This window comes from Caretta caretta, chromosome 4 (genome assembly GCF_965140235.1).
Source record: "Caretta caretta isolate rCarCar2 chromosome 4, rCarCar1.hap1, whole genome shotgun sequence".
Lineage (NCBI taxonomy): Eukaryota > Metazoa > Chordata > Testudines > Cheloniidae > Caretta > Caretta caretta.
In genome coordinates, this window is record NC_134209.1 from 136738973 (window position 1) to 136755190 (window position 16218).

At 44.2% G+C, this 16218-nt stretch overlaps 1 long non-coding RNA gene across 1 annotated transcript in view; it reads right to left on the bottom strand.

The window, feature by feature from the left end:
- Nucleotides 1–3925: 3925 nt before the first annotated feature.
- Nucleotides 3926–16218, bottom strand: part of LOC125636257 (uncharacterized) — a 28652-nt gene continuing 16359 nt past the window's right edge. Inside the window, exons 3-6 of the long non-coding RNA XR_012668222.1 lie at nt 12187–12443; nt 7173–7262; nt 6421–6455; nt 3926–4112 (exon numbers count right to left, since the gene is read on the bottom strand). This is a non-coding gene — a long non-coding RNA (uncharacterized LOC125636257). The remainder of the gene's footprint in view (nt 4113–6420; nt 6456–7172; nt 7263–12186; nt 12444–16218) is intronic.

Here is a 16218-nt window from a genome sequence, read left to right on the forward strand (position 1 = left end):
CCACTGAAGTCCGTCTGTCTTCTGGCTGACCTATAGGAAGTACAAACAAGTTTTTCTTTGTCTTATATAAAATGAATCATAACTGAAGCAGGAGTCAATTTAAGGCCTTTGACAGAGAAAGTGCCACTGAAGATCAAACGTTGAAGAAATCCCAGATTCTGTTCAGCACAAAGATTCTCATATTTCTTGATCTGACTTTAATAATGATACTTTACCCTCTTGTAGCACCTTCTTTCCAACAACATCACAGCCTTTTACAGACATAAGTGAATTTAGACTCACAATGCCCCCCACCCTTTGAGTATTATCCATTTTACAGATGGGAAAACTGAGGTACAAAGGAATCTCTGGCTTCTAATTGTGGATGACCAGCTTTAGACACCTAGATCAAAATTTTCAAGTGTCCAGCAATTTGGGGTGCCTCCATTGTTGGATGCCTAACTGGAGCTACCTAGACACTGATTTTTCAAAGCAATGAGCACCCAGCTCCAATTGAAGTCAATGGGAAAATTTGGAAGTTGCTTATGAAAACTTGGAGTTACATGTTTTATCCAATGTCTTGCATGAAGCCTGTGGCAGAGCTGTGAATCCCTGCATCTCCATTCTGAGCTTTAACCAGGTACTATTTAAAAGGCTTTTATATAGTTTGTTATTGCCTTTAAACTGAAACAAAACTTTCAGTGTGCAGGTATTTTGTCCACTCTGTCAGATCCATGCTCTTGTTTGAAAACACTTTTCCTATGTGGCATTTTGATCAGAGATGGCCCTGGGGACATATGAACAATGCAGTCACATGTGGTGCCCCATATCAGCTGACACACAGGCGTGGGAACAACAGCAATAAAGTAAATTCTCTCTTCTCCTTCTCTAGTCTTCATGACTTCTTCCACTTCTGCCCCTTTTGTTCCACCTGTTTCCTAGGTGTCAGTCAACCGCCCTCTCCTTGTTCACGGCCCCTTTCCTGAAAGGATTCAGTAATGACCCATCAAAGAGATGGTGTGACAGGATGTACAGAGTGGTTCTCAAAGCCGGTCAGCCGCTTGTTCAGGGAAAGCCCCTGCCATGCTGGACCGGTTTGTTTACCTGCCGCGTCCACAGGTTCACCCGATCGCGGCTTCCACTGGCCACAGTTCGCTGCTCCAGGCCAATGGGGGCTGCGGGAAGGGCAGCCAGCATGTCCCTTGGTCTGCACCGCTTCCCGCAGCCCCCATTGGCCTGGAGCGGTGAACCGCGGCCCGTGGGAGCCGCAATCGGCCAAACCTGTGGACGCGGCAGGTAAACAAACCGGTCCAGCCTGACAGGGGCTTTCCCTGAACAAGCAGTGGACCGGCTTTGAGAACCACTGATGTACAGGACATGAAAGGGTTAAGGAATTGCTATGGGCTTGAGTGGGCCTCCCTGGCCATGCCAGACCTACAAGATGTGTCGGGCCTGGCAGAAGAGTTCGAAAGGGAAAAGCTCAGCTCAGTAGCAGGTCAACTCTGGGAGGAGAGTAGATCCCAGGTCCTCCAGCTCCCGCGGGAGAGACCTGCCCACGGGCAGAGCCTGCTCCTGTGCATATGGATTGTTCAAGCATCCTGAGAGCAGGGTGGACTAGACTATAAACAGCCGTGACAAGGTCCTCTCTGGAGATTGACTGGAGGATACTGAACTGGACTGTGGCTCACCCAAGGCCCCTGAAGTAAGAGAGGCAGGTGACCCATTTGGGACTGGTTGTTTCTTTGGGTTTTTCCTCCCATTTTGTTTCCTCTGAACCCCAGAAAGGGCAAACTCCAGAGGAATTTGGCTAGAGGGCTGGGTTTCCATCCTTGGGCAGGCGGCACTAACTGTTTCTTCCTGGACAACTGGAGCCTGAATGAGTACATGACCCTGATGCACCCTGAGGGGGCGCTACAGAGAGATTAGGCCCTTGGCAGATGGGTTTAGTCTCAGATCTTCCCAGTCAACCAATATGCATAATTTGCCTTGAATGGGCTAGCTATTCTTCTCAAGGGCAGTATTGCCCTGCCATTGGCCTTTTCCCTGATGGGCTGAAACAAAGGGGTGCGCTAAACTCTTTGTCACTCAGAGTCTTTAAATCAAACCTGGGCATCTTTCCAAAAGGGTTGTTCTAGTACAACCACAAGTTCTTGGGTTACGTGGAGAAAGCACTGGAAGAAATTGTTTGGCAAGAGTGGCGAAACTCACTGACCCTCGGAGCTGCATATGACAATCTTCAGAAGTTTGAGAGACAGGGCATGCCTGCCGGGGCTTGGGGGCTTCAGCTGCATGGGATGTGCTGCTGGGGCTTGGGGCTTCAGCCACGCTCCTGCTGAAGCCCTGAGCCCTGGCAGGCACATCCTGTGGTGCTGAAGCCCCGAGACCCCCATCCCTGCTGGTCAGAAGCCTCTACCCACAGCACCCTGCTGCAGGGCAGAAGCCGCGAGCTCTCCCCCCGTCTGGTAGGTGAAGAAAAGGGGAGGGCGTGTGAGGCTTCTCAAGCCATACTTTAACAGGAAAAGAGTCGTGGTTTGGCCACCCCCGTTAGATAGGCTGTGATATGCAGGAGGTGTGATTAGGTGATCATAATGGCCCCTTCTGGTTTTTTAAAGTCTACAGAGATACATTAAAGTGCAATTTCCGGTCCAACCCATCTGAACTCCCCACCCCCTTGGGAAATAGCTATGTAATTATCTCCCTCTTCACACCTCCGTGCGTGCAAATACTAATGTATGGCCATATGGGAAAGCAAGAGTGGTGAGGGCGTTTTTCATGGGGACCTGGAAGTGTCGATGGGAGCGAATTCCACAGTCTTGGGCCAGATGTTGAGAAAGCCCTGTATTCCGTGCACCTTTGAGGCAGGCAGTTCCATTGTTCCTGAGGAGCAGAGTTGTCCAGGCAGACACAGGTTCTGAAGGGCGAGGTGATCTCTCTGGTGCTTGGGTCCAGTCCATGACGAGCTTTGCAAATACACTCAGAGATCCTAAACTAGAGCTGTTGTTGGGGAGGGAGACACTGGAGTGAGGCAAATATTTGTGATGTGTGTTCTCAGCAGCCCCTGTTCAGCTGCCACATTCTTCACCAATGGCTGCTTTTTCAAGGCTGATGCCCAGGTATAGTGCATTGCAATAGTAGAGGAAATGAAGGCGTGTGTGATGGAAGCCCAGGCCATTGTTGGAAGGGATGAGGTATAGTCTTCTAACCAGTGATAGAATGTGTTCCTTGTGGTGGAGGCTGAGTGACCTGCAACATTTAAAAATCTAGGACTCTTAGACTAAAACAAGGCTGGCCACAGCATCCTGGAACGGTCCCCTCCATAGCTCTAACCATGACTGACCTGCAGCATGTATACTCCATGGGTTATGAGGCAGTGGAGAGCTGGGTACCACAGCTGTGCCCTGCTTGCCTACCTCTCCTCCCATGCATGCATACTTGGAAGAGCCAACCAGAATTTGACCCTTAATGAATAATATGTGCCTGGATCTGTACAGGGTTATAGATTCTGGACTAATTTTAGATGTCTGGCCCAGTTTGGCATGTATCCGAGATTAAAATCCGGCCTGAATTCACTTGTTCAGAAGATATTTACTTGCTGCACTTTCTTCCACATACTCTTTTTTCCCTACACCTACCAACTGGAATCAGGCCTGAGAGGTTGCCAGAGCTCTTAAGCTCTGTTGCTCTTAAGCAAGCCTGGATTAATTGCAGAGAAGTAAGCAGCCTGCCTTTGAATACTTCATGTGCAATAGTACCACCCATTTTCTCTGAGAAATACCCTGTATGGTGTTACACACATTCTGTTCCAGATACTTAACTATCCCTATTGTGTATCGGATGCATTTTTATCTTTGAGGTGCATATTTTCTCGGGAACTGAAATTAAAAGAACCCAAACCCAACAACCCATTAACCTGAATTTTTTATTATTTTTTTTTGGTGAGGGCAGAGTGATGCACTGAGAAGAACTACAAACATTTATGTTCCCTTTTCAAACAGTGTCTTGAGGTCTTGACATTTTCTGCATGGCCACCAAGGACTCTGAAAACTAAAACGTTTTGTCAAATCGCCTCCTGCCTTTCTAATATTAAGACTTTGATGATGCAATTAGTACTGATTCAGGATTAAACCTGCAACCTGCAATAAGAAAAAGAAAAGAGTGTTTAACCACAGTTTGCATTTAGTTACATGCAAAATGGACCTCTTTTACAGCACAGAAGGCAGAGTTACCATCTGATATCTGTTTTGTGACCTAGTTAAATTAAGCTTGGTGGTCTCAGTCCAGTTCGTGTGTGTGTGTGTATGCGCATGTGTGTGTCTACATGGCAAACCACAACCAAAATTTACACTAAATGGTTCTCTTGCTGGTTGCCTTGGAAAAGAGACCAAGAACTCAGTGGTCATGGAAACCTGAATTAGTCTCTTCTTGCTACAGAGTCTGTCTAGGCAATAAGTAAGGTGGAGCAGCGTGGGAAACTTGCATGCCTGTTACCTGTGTTGTACCTGTTGTACCTGTTACCTGTTCTCTGGCTAAACAGGCACCTGGACTTCTAAGTTTCAAATCTTCCAACTGTGCGTGCAGCTGTTGTTGTTGTGGGGGGGATGGGTGGGAGGGTGGTTGGTTTTAATTTAAAGAAGGATGCTATTGAGATACAGTTGTTTCTAAAGCTTTCCAAATGGCGAGTCGGGGCAGGCATTTTGCTCTCCCTTTTTTTGAAGCAGTTGTGCGGGAGGTATGCAGTGGGGATGCTGCAGGCATCAGCATTAGGCCTGGTTTTATTTAGCATCTTTATTACTGATGTGGGAGAGAGGAGAAACAGCCCGCTAATGAAATTCACAAGTGACTTTAAATGGAGAGGCGGTGCAGACATTGGAGAGAACAGAAAAGTAAGACAAAGGAGTTTCTAGCCATGGGGGTCAGGGAATAACAAGATGACATTCACCTGAAAAAATGCAAGTGGATACATCTGGTGAATCAGAGAGATGCTGGATGAGGCTCGTGGGAACCTCTTATGAAAGTTCTGCTACTGGATTGAAGGGCAAGTTGTGGTGGATTTTCCCTTGTTTTGGATAATGCTTAATCTTTCCTGCAGAGTGAACTGGGATTCATAAAAATATATCTTTGAATCAAGGGCTAGATCCTCAGTTGAGGCTGAGATGTATTCTGTGCATATGGTGGGTGCGGAGGAGGATTCAAAGGTGTCCTTTAATTATGCTGCTTTGATTGTGGGATTGGTCCCACCCAGGAGGTCAGAGCAGCCTACAGACTGCTCTATCTGCCAAGAGCCCCAAAGGGCCACTATGGCAGCAGGGAATCGCTAGGGGTGCCCTGGCCATTGCCTCCCTCCCCTGGATTCACCCTTTATGCTGGCTGCTGGGAGAGTGTAGTGCACTGATACTCAGACCTCAATGGTTCAGGAGCCAAATTAGCAATCAACATTACCCAAAAGAGCCACAGTAGTGTGAATTCATTGTTTCCTTTACTCTCTCTCTCTGTATGTGTACACACACACACACACACATACACACAGGAGAACCTCAGAGTTATGAACACCAGAGTTATGAACTGACTGGCCAACCACACATGTCATTTGGAACCAGAAGTATGCAATCAGGAAGCAGCAGAGACAAAAGAAAAGAAACGAAAATACACTACAGTACTGTGCTGAACGTAAACGATTAAAAAAAAAGTTTAAAAAAATGATTTGACAAAGGAAACTATTTCTGTGCTTGTTTCATTTAAATTAAGATGGTTAAAAGCAGCTTTTTCTTCATAAAGTATCAAAGCTGTATTAAATCAATGTTCAGTTGTAAACCTTTGGAAGAACGACCATAACGTTTTGTTCAGAGTTACGTACATTTCAGACTTACGAACAACCTTCATTCCGGAGATGTTTTTAACTCTGAGGTTATCCTATATATCTATTTATTATTCTCTTGGTTATTCTGACCAAGTATTATGATTTTATCAACTACAGTTGGTTAATTACATAGTAAAAGCCATTAGACTGGTTAATAATTAAACCACACAGTGATTTAATATCACATGCCGCAAAGAGCTGCAGGAGACACATTAAAGAGCCACTTGCGGCTCATGAGCCTCAGTCTGAGCCTCACTGGTGTAGTGTAAATGCCACCAAAGGATTCCTTTATGCAGGGGAGATCCCCTCAGGGCTGGATCCAGCAAGTTCAAGCCTGCTTGGCACTGGTGGGATGGTGCAAAACAGCCAAAGTGAGACTCAGGATAGGCACCCTCTTTGGAATGGCCCAGATTGCACCAATATCAGGTGTTTTAAAAAGAAAGACATGTCCAGGGGAGGATACCACTGTACCCTTGTACAAGGGCCACCCATGCAGCCTCCCACACAAAGCACCTGCACCCAGACACACATACGTTCTTGCACACCTGCCCTCCTTACACCAGAAAAAGGGGGCATGTACGTACCTGGGAGGGCCAAGTGGTGCTGGCTCCCTTGCTGGCTATGAGAGAGCGTATTTTTTAAAAACTGGAAAACAAATGAGTAGCTTCCCCAATCATCCCCCTCCTACTCTATGGACTCATGCACCCCCTGGCCCACTGCATGCATAGCAGTCTGCAAAGGGGCAATCCTGGAGGACTCCCTTGTTAAAATATTGACCCTCCACTAGGAATGTTTGCTTAGGGGCATGTGCCGCTTCCTGTCTTTTCCCATTTGTTGCTTCGAGGAAGCTTCTGCTCAAACTATGTACCACTCCCCCCACCCTTTTTTTTCATGCTGTCTCCAAAAATTCAGCTGCTCCTACATTCAGGCTTTGAATGGTAAATAGAACTATGGCAAGTCACTTACCACCTTTTCCTCCCCATTCACTAATTGCTCCAGTTTAAGTAACAGCTCCCTCATGTAGAGTCCTGGCTACACCTGCCTATTGGGCAAGGCAGCACCTTGCAAGATCAGCTCCTCATCCTACGCTGTGGATCTAGGCCCAAGTCCAATGGTGCATAACAGCTCAGAGCTAGCATAAAGGGACAGCTGGGGAGTCCCTTCATAGGGCAATCCCACAGTGGTGTAAAGCTGGCTTTATGCTACTCACTCTCCCTCCAACCCCCAGATATGCGGGGATTCAGGGGAGTGTGCTGGAGAGGAGAGGACGCCGCCACGCCAGCGGGATAGCTTCAGGCAGCATATGTTAGAGTAGCGCAGGACTATTATAACTTACCCCAGGGGCTGTTTTGGGCTCGGCAAAGCCCAAGATGGAGAGATGAAGCGCCACCTTTGCCTATGCCTTGGCACTGCTGAAAATCGAGTCCTGTAGAACAAAAGTTTCTTGATTGAAGTTTATAGTGTGGTCTGTTGGGGAGACTGCGCTGAGCCTAGCAGCCTGCTAGGAAAGGCCAAGAGCTTTCTAATGAGGCTCTAACCTAAGACAGCCATCCTTTCATTCCTCAGGTAGGGTAGGGCTCAGGTAGAACAGGGGTTTCAAAAGCCAGCTCGTAAGCAACTGGGATCCAGCAAACAGGAGCAGCAAACAATGGAGTTTTGCCAGGGAGTTTAGAGAGACCTTGGGAGCTAGATACACCTAATAAACATTCTCTAAACTGAGGCCAGTAACCTTCCCTTCCCCCCACACCTCCCAAACACCCCCTTCCCCCCCACACACATACACACAAACAACAAAAATATAAAAAACCCTGCAAACGTAAAAATAATGCAGGCAGAAGTTCAGCAGCAGAGTGAGGGCTATTCTGTTTATTTCACTGTATGAAACATGTGTGATTACCTGTCTTGTGGGCAGGTGGTGTACGTGTGCATTCATTGCAAGCAGCACATGGCCGTCACAGCCTGAGTACAGGCTTTGGAGACCAGAATGGCTGAACTGGAGGAGCTAAGGGAGAGGGAGACGTACATAGATGAGACTTTTCTGATCCCACCCCTGCTCTGACAGCCTCTGTGCTGTTGAGGAGGATAAAAGTCTAGGGGAAGGAGAACATCAAACTGGAGTGGAGGGAAATGATCCCACAGTTGGGAACCACATGATGTCATGGTATTCTCTTGCACTGAGGTCCGCAAGAGGGGACCCTTGTTATTAGAAAGAGACGGGGATTCCATTATTAGAAATATAGATAGCTGGGTTTGTGATGGCTGGGAGAACCGCATGGTAAATTGCCTGCCGGGTGTGAAAGTTGTGGACCTCTTGAGACATCTAGACCGACTTATGTGCTGTGCTGGGCAGGAGCCGCTGGTACCAGTGACATAGGGAAAAGTAGGAGAGTGGCCCTGGAGGCCAAATGTGGGCTGCTAGGTAAGAGATTGAAGTCCAGGAAGTCCACAGTAACATTCTATGTGCAGGGGCAGTGAGACAGGCAGAACTGCAGGGTCTCAACACATGGATGAGACAATGATGTAGGGAGGAGGGATTTAGGTTTATTAGGAACTGGGGAACCTTTTGGGAAAGGAGCAGCCTAATCTGGAAGGATGGGCTCCACCTAGCCCAAAACAGAACCAGATTGCTGGCATGTAAAATTAAAAAGGTCATAGAGGAGATTTTAAATTAAGGGCTGGGGGAAAGTGGACAGGTAGGGCAGAGCACATGGTTCAGACACACACATCCCTTAGGGGAGGATTTATTAAAGGGGATCCTTGATATCTTAGTAAAGAGGAGACGATAGAAGTAGATAAAGTGCAGGGAGGAGCTGAAGAGAAACAGTCAAATGAAAAAGAGTCCCATTCAATTACATCACATGGAGGCAGACAACTAAATATTGACAAATTTTATAAGTGCTCATATATAAATGCAAGAAGTTTAAATACTAAAATGGGTGAACTTGACTGCCTGGTATTAAATGAGGATATTCACACCATAAGCATCACAGAAACTTGGTGGAATGATGATAAGCAATGAAACACAGTAATACCAGATTACAAAATATATAGGAATGGCAGAGTAGGTTGTGCTGGTGGGAGAGTGGCACTATATGTGAAAGAAAGCATAGAATCAAATATAGTAAAACTCTTAAATGAATGAAACAGTACCACAGAATCTCTATGGATAGAAACCCCATGCTTGAATAATAAGAGTATAGCAGCAGGAATGTACTACCGCCCATCTGACCAGGATGGTGATGGTGACTATGAAATACTCAGGGAGATTAGAGAGGCTACAAAAAGAGAAAACCCAATAATAATGGGGAATTTCAACTATCCCCATATTGGCTGAATACATGTCACCTCAGGATGGGGTACAGAGATAAAGTTTCTTGACATCATAAATGACTGTTTCTTGGAGCAGCTTGTCCTGGAATACATAAGGGGAAAGGCAATTCTTGATTTAGTGGAGCACAGGATCTGGTCCAAGAGGTGAATGTGGCTGAATCACTCGGTAATAGTGACCATAATATAATGAAATTTAACATCCTTGTAGTGGAGGAAAATACCAAAGAGATCCACCACAGTAGCATTTAACTTCAGAAATGGAAACCACACAAAAATGAGGAGGCTAGTTAAACAGAAAGTAAAAGGAACAGATACAAGATTAAATGTGTGCAAACTGCATGGAAACTTTTTAAAAACACCATAATAGCGGCTCAAACTATATGTATACCCTAAATAAAAAAAAAGTAAGAGGACCAAACAAATGCCTCTCTGGTGAAAAAACAGAATAAAAGGGGTGGTTAGAGACAAAAAGACATCTTTAAAAAATTGAAAGTCAGATCATACTGAAGAAAACAGAAAGGAACATAAATTCTGGCAAGTCACATGCACAAGTATAATTAGGCAGGTCAGAAAAGAATTTGAAGAGCAACTAGTAAGAGCTACACAAACTAACATCAAAAGTTTTTTTTTAAAAAAGTACATGAGAAGCAGGAAGCTTGCCAAACTATCAGTGGGGCCACTGGATGATTGAGGTGCTAAAGGAGCACCCAGGGAAGACAAGGCCATTGTGGAAAAGCTAAATGCATTCTTTGCATTGGTCTTCATTGCAGAGGATGTGAGGGAGATTCCCACACCTGAGTCATTCTTTTTGGGTAACAGATCTGAGGGACTGTCCCAGATTGAGGTGTCAATAGAGCAGGTTTTGGAACACATTGACAAATTAGACAATAATAAATCACCAGGACCTGACAGTATTTATCCAAGAGTTCGGAAGGAACTCAAATATGAAGTTGCAGAACTACTAATTGTGGTATGTAACCTATCTCTGAAGACAGACTCTGTACCAGGTGACTGGAGGGCAGCTCATGTAACACCAATTTTTTTAAAAGGCTCCAAAGGTGATCCTGGCAATTGCAGACTGATAAGCCTACTTTCCGTTCAAGGCAAACTGGTTAAAACTATAGTAAAGAACAGAATTATCTGACACATAGATGAACATGTTATGTTGGGAAAAAGTCAACATGGGTTTTGTAAAGGGAAATGTTACCTCATCAATCTATTAGAATTCTTTGAGGGGGTCAACAAACGTGGAGAAGGAGATTGAGTGGATATAATGTACTTGGACTTTGAGAAAGCCTTTGACAAGGTCTCTCACCAAAAGTTCTCAAGCAAAGTGAGCAGTCATGGGATAAGAGGGAAGGTCCTTTCATGGATCGGTAACTGTTTAAAAGATAGAAAACAAAGAGTAGGAATAAAAGATCAGTTTCCACAGTGGAGAAAGGTAAATAGGATCTGTACTGGTACCAGTGGTATTCAATGTATTCATAAATGATCCGGGAAAAGGGGTAAACAGTGAGGTGGCAAAGTTTGTAGACAATACAAAATTTTTCAAGATAGTTAAGTCCAAAGCTGACTGTGAAGAGTTACAAAGGGATCCCACAGGACTTGATGACGAGATGGCCGATGAATTTTACTGTTGATAACACTGAAAGTAACACATGTTGGAAAACATAATCCCAATTATAAATACAAAATGATGGGGTATAAATTAACTGTTACCACTCAGGAAAGAGATCTTTGGGTCATTGTGGATTGTTCTCTGAAAACAGCTGCTCAATGGGAAGTGGTAATCAAAAAAGCTAACAATGTTAGGAATCATTAGGAAAGGGATAGATAAAATAGTAAATACCATAATGCCACTATATAAATCTATGGTACATCCACATATTGAATGCTATGTGCAGTTCTTGTTCCTGCATCTCAAAAAAAAAATATAAGAATTGAAAAAAGTACAGAGAAGGGCAACAAAAATGATCAGGGATATGGAATAGTTTCTGTGTGAGAAGAGATTAAATAGACTGGGACTGTTCAGTTTAGAAAAGCGGCTACTAAGAAGGTGATATGGTAGAGAGATCTATAAAATCATGAATGGTGTGAAGAAAGTGAATAAGGAAGTGTTATTTACGCCTTCATATAACGCAAGAACCAGGAGTCACCCAATGAAATTAATAGGCAGCAAGTTTAAAACAAACATAAGGAAGTACTTCATACAACACGCAGTCAACCTGTGGAACTTGTTGCCAGAGGATGTTGTGAAGGCCAAAAGTGTAACTGGATTAAAAAAGAATTAGATAAGGTCATGGAGGATAGGCCCATCAATGGCTAATAGCCAAGATGGTCAAGGATGCAACCCCATGCTCTGGATGTCCCTAAATCTCTGACTGCCAGAAGCTGGGACAAGACAACTCAGAATGGATCACTTGATAATTGCTCTGTTCTGTTCATTCCCTCTGAAGCATCTGGTACCAGCCACTGTCAAAAGACAGGACACTGGGCTAGATGGACCATTGATCTGACCCAGTATGCCATTCTTACATTCTCTCCATTCTAGTAACAATCCCCATGCTAAAACCCAAGAACTCTTTTCTAGTAGGATAGCTTTTCTTTTTTGCTTGATTGCCTTTCAGTAGGTCCTCACAACACTCCCACCCCCTTCTCCCCATATTTTTGTGCTTAAATTAAGCCCTCATCAAACTTACATAGTGATTCAGTTTCCCACTGAGGGAATTGGCCAGGTACAATGGATAGTTCTTTTATCTTTCTGTACCAGCCCTACTCATGAGCTAAATATTCCAAATGAAAATACAGCCTGATAACACTCAAGCAACTCATTTATCAATGGTCTATTTCCCTTCAATGAATTCTCCTTATTTAATGCAACAGAACTTCAGTACAATTTCATTAATCTTTTTTCCTTATAAAACCTGAGGATAGAGGATCTGGATTTTCAAAGCTTCCGAGTACTTCATAATGTGTCATCCCCTTCATTTCACATTTGTCTCGAATCATTACTAACTCACTGGAGAATCAGCTGTGAGGTCTTCAAGGTTTCCACCATCCATGCATGCCAGTAGTCAACTTTTTCTTCAATCTAATAGCCCATCAGAAATTACTCATCAGAATCTGAGTGTCGATAGCTTTTGAGGGATCCTTGTAGCTTCTATTGCTGCTGTGCTCTCAGCCTGAGCTGTCGCTCCCTTCAGAGGGCATCTCAAGCTTTATTCCTTCTCACATTTTACAGCTTAACTTTCTTTGAAGTTTCTTTACTTCATTAAATCTGAAAGGTAAAATCACACCATCAGCTCTGTGTGCACAACTCTCACTGAAGTATAGAATAATGTTGAGCATGAGTCATTAGCAGGATGTAGATTAATACCCATCCTCACATAGCTGCCGTGATGAAATGTACCAAAGCCATTTTCTGCCATTTCATTACAAGAGAGGTGCAGTAAGTGGATTTTTATGTGTGACTAATGTTAATTTCATTCTGGATGATTCTTCCAGTACAAGTTATTTACTTTAGTCTCTTTGTTTATTTTCATGTTCTAATCCAGATGCTCTCATTGCCTGAATAAGCAAGGCTCTGTCTCTTCCAGTGGGTTCCCCATCATTTCAGGTACTTCTACTCACCCCATGGCACAGGACCTGTCCAAGCCTTCTCGGGATACTTCCTGGGGATACCCAGGATTGTGAGGCACTTTGCTACCACCTGCCCTGAGTGTGAGGGAGCCATGGTTGTGCCTGCTATGGGTCAGGTCCCCAACTCCACCGATCTCTGGCAACACAAGCATTATCCTCTAGGCCTCTTCAGGTCTTGTTCTCTCTGTGCAGGTCAGCCAGAGGTGCAGCCCATCCCCCCAGTCCTCCGAATGTCTCCCTAGCATGCCCAGTCCCTGATCACTGGAGACTCTGAGATTTCCAGATCCTCTGGTCCCAAAAGCACAGTTACACCAAGTATAAGTTTATTTAACAAAGAACAGAGATTCAAGTGATAGCAAGCAGAAATATTGAAAACAAAGGGTAACATATAAAACAAAATCATAACACGCATAGTAGAGCCTAAACTTAACCACCAAGATATTGTCATGCCATACAAAACAAAAGCTCCCCCAAAATCTTTCCAGCATATTACAGCCAGGCCTGGCTGTGATATCGTCCATTCATGAAGAAAGCCCACACTCAGCTTACTTCCTAGATGAAAGCTGAAGATTGAATCTCAGTACCCACAATTATAGTCCCCCAAAATCCATTGTCTTCACTTTCAGCCCTGCTGCTTGGTTTTCCTGTCAATAGCCTTCCCTGGAGACTTTGCAATCACTTGGGTAGCATTTTGCTCAGACTAAATAGGAGTTCATTGTGAAGTATACAATCCTCTATGTACATGGAGACAGACTGATAAACATCTCTTGCCTGAAAGAAACCTGCTTCTCACCTTTTTGTGACCAGCCCCAAGTCACAGACATTAAGAACATCATTTTTACTATATATACATAATTCCTTATTGTGACAAAGTTCCTGCTCTACCTTGGTGGGTCTTGCAATTGTTGGTGGATTTGCTCATCTTGGAGCTTCACGGCAGCCCTCAGCTTGGCCGTTTTTCTGAATTCACAGTCCAGGTCAACTCCTCCTGTGTCTGACCAGGAGTTGGGAGGGTTTGGGGGGAAGCCGGGCCCGCCCTCTACTCTGGGTTCCAGCCCAGGGCCCTGTGGAATGCAGCTGTCTAGAGAGCCTCCTGGAACAGCTGTGCGACAGCTACAACTCCCTGGGCTACTTTCCCATGGCCTCCTCCCAACACCTTCTTTAGCCTCACCATAGGACCTTCCTCCTGGTGTCTGATAATGCTTGTACGCCTCAGTCCTCCAACTGTATGTGTTCTCACTCTCAGCTCCTAGTGCCTCTTGCTCCAAGCTCCTCACACGCACACCACAAACTGAAGTGAGCTCCTTTTTAAAACCCAGGTGCCCTGATTAGGCTGCCTTAATTGATTCTAGCAGCTTCTTGATTGGCTGCAGGTGTTCTAATCAGCCTGTCTTAATTGTCTCCAGAAGATTCCTGATTGTTCTGGAACCTTCCCTGTTACTTTACCCAGGGAAAAGGGACCTACTTAGCCTGGGGCTAATATATCTGCCTTCTATTACTCTCCTGTAGCCATCTGGCCCGACCCTGTCACATTATATATTATCCATACATACATAGCGCAATGATTATGATGACCACTGCGACACCGGCTTTCAGTAGAGACGTTAAATGATGTGCTTTGGTAAACTAGAATATAGATACCAGACCCAGAGGAATCCTGTAATCCATATGCATCCTGTGTCTTCTGCCAGTTGGCAACAAGAGGGCCCTAGGTCACGTCTATGCACCATTTAAGTCCCACTTAAGCCCTTGATGTGAAATCCAGTGAAGTCAATGGCAAAAATACCATTGACTTCAATGAGGTCAGGATTTCCTCTCTTGAGTGGGACTTCATTAGGTCACAAGCCTTGTGCAGGGCCTCTTGTCTAAGAATAAAACTCATTTCCCACTCAAATATCTCTGGTTTTCCTTCTGGATTGGTAATGTAACAGACTCTGCAGTGTGCTTGTCGGTAAACAGACATATTATTTTGAATGTACACTTTTCGCCAGACAGAAAGTACTTTTAGTTCTTCGCTTCTCTCATGCAGACTCTTTACCGTTCCTCATGTTTGTAACGTAGACTGTTAAAACAACACACTGATCCAAAACATCATGGCTTTAGGCTGTGTTCGTCCTGTGCAATGTTCTTGTTTCTTAATGCAACATGATCGTGATCCAAACATACAGGAAAATTCCTGTGGCTCAGGTGCTCTAAAGTTTCCACAATATTTTTCCTGTAGTCAGTTTATTACCAAAATAAATAAATAAATAAATAAATAAAAGACGCGGGCTTGTTTTTCAGAGGTGCTGAGCACCTCCAGCTCCCAGGGACTTAACCTGGAATTGGGGCTGCTCAGCACTTCTGAAAATCTGGCCCTAAGAAATTACTTGCTTAGTATGTTTTGCAAAGGAAGAAGAAGAAAAACAAGGCAAGGCATGTCCTTAAAGCCTAAATGACAATGGCTTAGTGCTATATCTTTAATTCTACATAGATTATCCTATGGGATGCCCCAAAAGCCACGATTCCGCAGGCACAAAGAAAGGGTATGCTGGACCATCCAGGTTAAAATAAGATGTGGAAGCAGTGATCAAAAATTTAAAATGAATATAAATGGGTAGAGGGGAAGTAAATGGCAATGAATATAAGTTGCAAGTTAAAAAATATAGGTGACTGATAAGGGAAAATAAAGAAAGCTATGAAATATCAATGGCCTATAGGCTGAAAGACATTAAGGCATTTAAAAATATATATATTAGGAACAAACCAACAGAGACCTAGGTCAGATATAGGTTCATTGTTAGCTGCAGAGCGTAAAACTGTAAATAGTGATGTAGAAACGGCAGAAATGTTCAATAGATGTTTCTGTTCTATATTTGGAATGAAGTAGGGGGATGTATTCATCCCATATGATGATGTGGATGCAGCAGAAGGATTATCATCTATAACAAAGGAGGATGTAGGGCAGCTTCTGCTAAAACTAGACATTTTCAAATCAACAGCCCTGGATAATTTATACCTAATGAGTCTTAAGGGAACTAGCTCAGGTGCACTGTGAATGCCAATGTTATTTTTTTTAGCCAATCATGGAAAATGGGGGAAATTTCAAGGGACTGGAAGACTACTGGTCCTTTCCAATCCCCCCAAAACAAACAAACAAAAAACCACTACCAACAACCTTGAGCATGCAACTGAGAATTTGCATGAGTAGTGATGATCTGTGTACACAAAGTGGACAGATATCTAACCAAGCTGTACACACAAATCCTGCTTAGATGTGTATATTTCATCATTCCATCCTGGGCAGAGAGTTGGTGCAAGAAGTGGGCACCATTTAAGGTGCCAATGAGTTTTAAGTGGTGCATAGGCCTTATTCTAGCTATCTGCACACAGTTCAAGAATATACATAAGTGCTGATGTGTGTCAGACTGCCT